General features: G+C 42.0%; 1 pseudogene; it reads left to right on the top strand.

Annotated features, from left to right (window-relative positions):
• The first annotated feature begins 3,154 nt into the window (after positions 1 to 3,154).
• LOC142433442 (KATNB1-like protein 1 pseudogene) lies at positions 3,155 to 6,930 on the top strand (annotated as a pseudogene).
• Positions 6,931 to 8,951: the final 2,021 nt, after the last annotated feature.

The raw sequence follows: 8,951 nt of genomic DNA, 5'->3' as shown, positions 1-8,951 counted from the left end.
GCTTCACAGTTCTTGGAACACCTCGGCTTGCTTGTGGTGCATTTCTCTGCTACTGTAGTGCTGAGGAGGGCATGCAGGTATACCCTCCTTGGTGTAGAACTCTGTAGCTGGCAGGGGAATTACCGTTGACAGAGATATCACCTTGGATGTTGAGTGAATGTTTCCGCAGTAGTGTGGAGCCCCACAAATGGTAGTCAGGCATTTCCCCCAGTCACTTGTAGGGCCTCAGGATTTAGGCTGGGGATAACCCCATTTTTGGGGGGAGAACCCCTGCTGCTTGGTGTGTGGAAGAGGACCGGTGTGAATTCTCCAGCTGCTTTTCAAGCCAATAAATGCAGGTGGGAGCTCTCCCACTTGGGTTTCAGAGTTGCCCTAGGAAGAGGGGAGTGGCCTGGAGGCTGCTAGTGGCTTGTGACAGGAAAGAGAGTGAAAGGAGAGGAAAAAGAGAGGAAGAGAAAGACACAGACTGGAGCAGTAATGCCAGGCAAACTGACACCCACTCACACGCACACAACTAAAATGCACAGAGTAAACAAAAGTGAAAACAGTAAAAAAATAGAAAACAACTAAAACGGAGAACTAAGTCTGCTGAGGCTGTGGTAGGAAATAGAGAAGAGCTAGAAGAAGAGGAGAAAAGAAGAAAACATGAAAGAAGAACACAAAGGATGAAAAAAGAGAATAGAAAAGGAAGGAGACGGAAAGAGAATTTTAAAAATAGTTACAGAAATAGCTGACCCTGTGCTGTGCTGTGTGTAGCACTGACTCTTCCTGTGTGCAGCACTGTCTTAGGGGTCAGGCTGCCCACTGAGAGGACAGGGTTGCCCTGGGCAGAGTGTAGGGTCTGGGAACTAGCAGTGGCATATGAAAGGAATGAGAGGGAGCAGAGAGAATCATACAAACAGAGAGAGAAGCGAAGAGAACAAAGACAGAAAGAGGAAAGAAAGAAAAAGAGAATAAAGAAAAAGAAGGGGGTAAAAAGCCCAACTGAGTTCACTAATATTGGCTTTGATGGTAAAGAGGGAGGAGAGAGAGAAGGAGGAAATAAAGAATAAAGAGATAGGTGATCCCTGGTTGCTTGAATCTGGTCCCAGAGGGGTTTAGACCCTGCCTCACACTGGCAGGTTGGTGTGCCCTTTTAATGCCGGGACCCAGTGGTGCTGGGGAGAATTGCCCTAGTTGACGAGATTGCCTTAGAGGTCTGACAGAGGTTTCCTCAGCAGCACAGCACAGTGTAGATTCTTGTCCCAGGTGCCATGTGTGGTGTGCAGCACTCCCACAGAGGGCAGGCTGGAGTTTCTCCTGCTATTTGGGTTGATTTGCCCTAAGCAGAGAGTAGTGACCTAGAAGCCAGTAGTGGCATATGATAGAAGAGAGGGGGAGAGAAGAGGAGAAAGAGGGAAAAAAGGCAAAAAGAATAAAGAGAAAAAAATACCCAACACAAACCTGAGCTCGTTGATACTGACTGCAGTGGGAAAGATAGAAGGGCTAGTGAATAGAGAAGAAATAGAGTAGCAGGTAAGGAGATAACAGACTTTCCCCTGTCCATGAGGCTGGAGAAGTTCCAACTCTTCCTCAAGGTAGCGGGTAGTGTACCCATTAGATGTAGGGTTCCACAGATGCTGTGTGGGATTACTTCAAAGGCAAGATCACACCCATGGCCAGGCGTCAGTCGAATGCTGGAGTTCGCTGGTGTACCTGCCTTGTGCTGTATGTAGCACTTCAGCAGAGGTGGTGGGGCGGGGGGCGCTGGGGTATTCCCACAGCCTCGTCTAGGGTCCCAGGACAGGTAGGGCCTCCCCAGCTATGTGTAGAATCACTGAGAGGGAAGCTGGGCTTATTGTCCTATCTAGTCTGCTGGTGCTTACTAGATCATAGGATTTTATTTTATTTTATTATCCCCCTGGCCAACTAGGATAAAATCAAATGAAATTGTCTCCCACAGTCTCTGTGCTGTTTGAAGCTGAGACTTGCTACAGCAGGTCTTGTTATGCAAAAAGCCACCAGGCCCTGTAGCTGAGTTCTGTCATTCCTTAGCTAGGTTTCTTATGCTAATTTATGTTAAGGGCATCCACCTATGTGCTCCTTGGAGCGGAGCAACCAGATTTGGGTTTGAGATTTAAACCAATATTATATTTTTCACCTTTTTTAAAGTTATGCTTGTGATGTGCCCCAATTTGGGGGCTGTCAGGCTGACTCCCAGAGGGGGAGATCCAGCTTATTAGGGGCGTTGTTTCCTTCTCAGCCAATTGGAACTAAATTTGCTCTCTGGACTCCAACTATCCACCTATTTTTTTCCCACACCATGATCTACCTTGGGTAAATATCTGCTTTTTCTTCTACTCTAAATTATGGCTACCTGTCACCGTCACTCCCCAGGCTATGAGCTCAAGGCAGCCAACCGTGTGAAGAGCTCCGGCATGGGGTTGCCCTCATGTCTGGGATTCTGTCCCCTCTCAGGCATCTGCCTGGAGAAATCCCTGCCCCCACAAGGGCATAGCCTGGGCTAGCGGGCTCGCCAAAGCTAGAGCGCTTTAGAGCATTCTTGGTTTGCTTTGTAAGTGGAAATCCCACACAAAAAGGAGTTCAGGTGAGACCCTGGTACCTTAGTTCTAATTTCAGGACTCCACCTCCCCATTTCCTTCACCTTACCTCCCAATTTTCTGGTCTGGCATCAGGAATTCCGGATGGGTGAGTCCTATCGGGTTGCCATTTTCCCCCAACTCCACCTTATTTTGTCTTCTTGAGCTGCCCCTTGAAATTTTCTGTTGATCTCTTTGACTTCATCATTTCTTCCACTTGCTTTAGTTACTCTGTGATTTAAGGGTACATTTCAGAGTCTCTTCTGATATTAACTTTGATATTTTCTTTCTTTCCTTTTTAAATGACTTTTTGCTTTATTCATGAATAATGTTCTTGAGTCCTCCCACAGTTCATCAGGTTTTCTGTTATTAGTGTTCAGTGTAGCAAATATGCTCTTAAGATGTTCTCGAAATTCAGGTGGGATAGACTATATTTTGGCTTTCTTGGAATTGTTTCACTTTTCTTCAGCTTCACACTGAACATACGTATGAGCAATTGGGGGTCAATTCAACATTCAGACCCAGACCTCGTTGTAGCTGCTGATATTGAGCTTCTCCATCATCTCATCCCATAGATGTCGTCAAATGATTTCTATGTATTTCAGCTGGAGAAGTCTAAGTGTATAGCTGCCTTTTGTGCTGTTGCAAAAAGGTATTTGTGATGAAGAAGCTGTTTGTCTTTCAAAATTCTATCGTGTGATCTAGCTTCAATTTTATCACCAAGACCGTAGTTTCCAACTACTCTTCTTTTGTCCAACTTTTGCCTTCCAATCACCGATAATTATGAATGCATATTGATTGCACATTTGATCAATTTCATACTGAAGATAATGGTAAAATTCTTCAATTTCTTTATTACTAGCTTTGGTGGTCACTACTTAAATTTGAATAATAGTTGTATTGATTGGATTTCCTTGAAGGTGGATAGATATAGTTCTATCATAGACCAGCACTATACTTCAAAATGGATCTTGAAATGTCCTTTTTAATGAGGAATGTAATCCCATTCCTTTTGATAGTTTCATTCCTAGCATAATCAACCATATAATTTTCTGATTCCAAATGGCAAGTTTTGGTCTATTTTAGCTCATTAATGTCTAGAATGTTGTGTTAGCCTGGGTATGTTAGGCAGTTTAGCGCAGGGATGGGGATGTCCGTTAACGCATGCCCAGAGAGCCAAGCACAGGAACAAAGAGTGGGGCACTGCACATGCTCAGAGGCTCAGGTGTCCCACCAGTGGGCATGGGTGGGTGCTAAAACTGGATCGGCCCACCTGGGCCAGGTGAATTCAATTCAGCCAATGGGGTCAATCAGTGGTCGTCCACCATGCCTCCCCATGAAATCCTTGAAAAGGCAGGAGCCTAGGGTCGAGGGGGACAGATCTAACACAGAGTCGCAGGGAAGGAGAACTTGGTCTATGTATCACTGAGCAGTTTCCACCAGGCTGCATGGTCTGGACGAGTCCTGTAGGTGCCGTGTAAACCTGAAACTTCTAACTCTCATAAAACTCACTTGGATCACAAACCAGGCTTTGGTGTGAATTCTTTCTCACGTGGAGCCAAGGACCGAGGTGCAACTCTATCTCCAGAGAGATCTAACAGGTACATTACAGAAACAAATCCACAGAAACTTATGTATAAAAGAGAGTTTTATATAAAGGTTAAGTGCACATCAAGAAAACATCCCAACCCAGTGGTACCCAAGCCCACAAGTCCAACATTAACCCATATGTCTGACACCAATCCACAACGTCCTCCATCCCACAAAACACACACTATGACACCAACTGCAGGAGGAAAGCCAAATCAGTGAACATGTAAGCATCTCAGCGCTGGCAGGGGTTTCCAAAGTGGCTGCATCGTGTTAGGTCCATGCAGCTTCACCTTGGGAATGTCTTGCAGGAAGTGAGCCTTGCCAGTTGAAGCAGGGAACTGGCCAAGGCAGCTGTGCCCTGTTCTGACCATGAGAAAGCAAGAGACGTGAGAACTCGAAACGCGAGGCTCACCGAGCCATTTATCTCTCTACCCATCAATTAACCCACATGTGTTTATCGGCCATGTTGGCACAATAAGCTAATTCAAATGTCAATTTTTATATGTTCCATTTCATTTTTTATAACTTACAGCTTTCCTTGATTTGGGATCATGCCTCATCTACATATGAAGGTCTAGAAGGCTATACTCATGCAGGCTTTTTCTCCATTTACATCTATTTTTGAGCAAGCAGCTCTTCCTCAATCATATTTTTAGTGCTTTCTCACATGATCTCTGACAATGTCCTGTTTCTTTTCATGGCACTATTTTTGCTGGTACTATCTCTGACAATGTTTAGATTCTATCCATAAGGGTTCTCATGGCTAATTCCTCAGAAGTGTACAGCTTAATCCTTCTTTATAGTCTGTTTTTAGTCTGGGATCGTTGCGGAAACCTATTCACTTTGGGTGACCCTGCTGGCATTTGAAATACCAGTGGCATACCTTCCAGCATCACAGCTACACACAGGTCATGTATGTAGTATGATAAACTGACAGACAATTTGTGGTTAAAGAACATAAATAACATCAATTAGTGCAGAAAAACGTTTGCCAAAGTTCAATGCCTATTCATACTAATAAATAAATAAATAAAACAAAACAATAATAACAAAGGGGAGCATTGCCAATTTAATAAAGAGCGTGTACTAAAAGACTACTGCTAGCGCCATGTGTGACGGTGAAAAGCTGAATACTTTCAAAGTTGGGGCTAATATATTCTCACCACTGCTGTTCAAATAACACCAGAAGTTCTAGCTAGAAAATTCAGCAAGAATAGGAAATACAAGGCATACAGATATGGAAGGTAAAAATAAAAGTTTTTCTTTGCAGAATTTTGAAAGCATCATGGACTGCTAGCAGAGCAAGCAAATCTGTCTTAGAAGAAGTACAGCATGAATGCAGTGAGGATGGCAAGACTTTGTCTTGAGTATTTTGAACATGTTCTCAGGAGAGACTAGTGCCTGGAAAGGGCATAATGTTTAGTAAAGTCAAGGGTCAGCGAAAAAGAGAAAAGCTGTCAACAGGATAGATTGACACAGTGACTGCAACTATGGTCTCCAACACAACAGTTGCGAGAATAGCAAGACTGAGTAGGTTTTTTTTCTCTCTTTTTCCTGCTGTACATAGAGTCATATGGCACCCAACAACAACAATTTGCAGATGACATTATATCTGTTTTACATAGAAACTCTCAAGGAAGCTATAAAATACTCTTCTAGAACCAATAAATGAGTTCAGCCACCTGAGAGAATATAGATCAGTATTCATAACTTAATTACGATCTCCATGTGCCACACACACGACAGTGCTTGAATTGCTGTTGAGTGAGGCTCAACCGGGAGCCAAGGTACAATCTAGGTGGATGTGAGTTGTTCCTCAGGCACCAGGGCTTGGCTGAAGTGCCACTCTACTATCAAGTGCTGGCACAAGAGATTGTGGCATCTGAAACCCACAATGTTAGAAAACGGAAGTTTTGCAACAATATTGAGGATCATTCTATTCATTTTCCTAGAAAAAGGAACTCTAATTTTGTCAATAAGAACAGGAAGTAAATAAATCTCCAAAACAGTTGGCTGCTTACATAAATAGAATATTTGGACAAGTTGTGAAGAGTCTAAATACACTATGTAAAGTGGTCTATTGCAGAAAGAAAGTCCATTGTCCTTTCCCACCTGTTACAGAAACAACCCTCTAGAAGTGGGGGCCGTGTCATGGCAAATAAAGAAAATGAACCGTCTTATGCAGGACATCTGCCTGTAAAATTATGCCATGGTTCTCGAACATATTTGATTAACTCCAGTGATTCTGGTTCTTCACAAACAGAAGTTCCATCATCAAATTATAGTGGCTTTTTTCCCTGAAGTTTCTCAGGAACATGAAACGATGACACAAGCTTTGTTCTTCGGCAGAAATTTGAGGTTGAATGTAGCTTTTACCTTCTGGAGGAAGAGAAGTGTAAGTGAACATGTGGCCTATTTAGTGAGGATAGAAGATCTTGAAGTTGTGGTGGATCGCCTTCCTGAGCTCACCAATAGTTTGCAGGAAGAAAAGCAATACATGTCACTTGGCTATTGTGTAGACTTGTTGCCTGTAGTAAAGTCACTATTTATTAGAAGATCATGTAATAGTTGGTTTAAACTGACTTCAAGCAGTTATACAAAGGTGGTGGTCAGAACTATCATCCAAAACAAAAATTATTAATGATGGCAATATTCAGATTTTAAAACAGCAATTAAATGAGTTGTAAGAACAAGAAAACCATTTACTTTAGTTCTGGGATACACTGGTAATATAGCTAAGGATGTAGATGCAAAATGACTAGTGTCTAGAGAATACAAAGAATTCTCAAAATTCTGTAATAAGAGGAACAAAGCTTCAGTTAAAAAATAAAATATATCACCACCACCACACCACCACCACCACCACCACCACCACCACCACCACCACCACCACCACCACCACCACCACCAGCACCCCACACCACCACCACTCCACCACAACCAGAAATAAAAATTAAAAAAATATATATATATATATGTAGGGACATTTTTATCAAAAAGTCTACACAGATGATAAGCATATGAATATAATGATCCATTAGGGAAATGTTTACTAAAACTTCAATGAGATACCACTGCATACCTTTTCCAAAATACCAAACTTACTGCCATCAAGTCAATGCTGACTCATATAGACCCCCTGTGTGTTTCCAAGACTGTATCTATTTACCAGAGTAGAAGGCCCAATCTTTCCCCCTAGGAGCTGCTAATGGTTTATGAACTGCTGACCATGCAGAACACAGTCCAAAATGTAACCACTATACCACCAGAGTTCCTTGCATATATCTTAGAGTGACTCCAATTAAAAAGATGGATCAAAGCAAATTGGAGAAAATGTAGAGAAACTGGAACCCACATGATAGGTACATTTTAGAAAATAGCTTGGCAGTTTCCTCAAAAATTTAGGGTATCTTACCATATGATTCAGCCATTCTAATTTGATGTATTTACTCAAGAAAAGGGAGCTATGTGGCTATACACAGACTTGCACAGGAAATGCTTATCGCAGCTTTATTTGTAATAAATTCATTCCAAACTATGTTTATCAGTGAGTGAATGGATCAACAAGCTGTGGTACATCCATATAATGAAATATCCCATCTACAAACCCACTGCTATCAGGTCAATTCCAACTCATAGCAAACCACATGGGTTTCTGAGGCATAAATCTTAAGAGGATCAGATGACTTCATCTTTCCCACACAGAGCAGCTGCTGGGTTTGAAATTTGTGGTTAGAAGTCTCAATGCTTACTTGACAGCACCTCCATGGAGGTACAATGAAATACTACTCAGAAATAAAAAGTAACTACTGATGCATAAAATAACAATGATGAATCTTAAAAAAGCTTTGCCGAGTGAGAGAAGCCAGGCACCCACCCCAAAAGTATACATTGTATTATTCCTATTATATAAAATTCTAGGAAATGCAAACTAATCCAGTATAACATGAAATTTGATAAGTGGTTGCCTTGGCATTAGGGAGTGGAGAAGACCTAGCATGAGATATTACAAAGGAAAGTCTTTGGTATGATGAATGTGTTCACAGCCTTGAGTGTAATTGTAGTTTCAGGTACCGTATATGTATGCATACATGTGTGTGTGTGTGTGTGTGTACACTAAAATTTGCCTAGTTGTACAATTTAAATACATGTAGCTTATTATATAAGATAATACCCCTCAAAAAAACCTGTCTGGAATTGTGCTGGATGGAACGGAGCTTATCCCCCTAGGTGTACATCAAGCAACCCACACTCTGAGTGAATTTTATTATAAAAGCAGTTTTGCTCAAAACTCATCTTTTTGTGTGATGGCCAATTTTACAAAACAACATGAAGCTGTAAAATTTTGTTTCCTGCTTGGGAAAAAATGCCTCAGAAACTACTGTGATGTTAAACAGAGCTTATAGGGACAGCACTATGGAAAAAACTCAAGTGTACAGTGGTTTTCTCATTTCAAAAATGGTAAAAGGTTGATTGATGAAAACCTTGTTCTGGATGTTCATCAACTTCCCAAATCGATGAAAATGTCGACTTGTAGTGCATTTGGAGTTTGTTTCACCTGGTCAGACTTATAATCAAGCTTTCTAGTTAGAGGTTCTGAAAAGAGCATAACAGTGTGTGGGGGGAAAAGGCCTGATTTGTGGCAGATGGGGGGACTGGATTTGTCACCATGACAATTCACCTGCTCATGAAGCCATCTCAATGCACCACTTTTGGCATACCCTCTTGCCCCATGAACCTTACTCACCTGACCTCACTCTTAGCAACTACTTTTTGTTT

The sequence above is a fragment of the Tenrec ecaudatus genome, chromosome X, assembly GCF_050624435.1.
Source record: "Tenrec ecaudatus isolate mTenEca1 chromosome X, mTenEca1.hap1, whole genome shotgun sequence".
In the NCBI taxonomy this organism is placed as follows: domain Eukaryota; kingdom Metazoa; phylum Chordata; class Mammalia; order Afrosoricida; family Tenrecidae; genus Tenrec; species Tenrec ecaudatus.
Note: the sequence above shows the minus strand (reverse complement) of the source record. Positions and strands in the feature narration are given on the sequence as shown.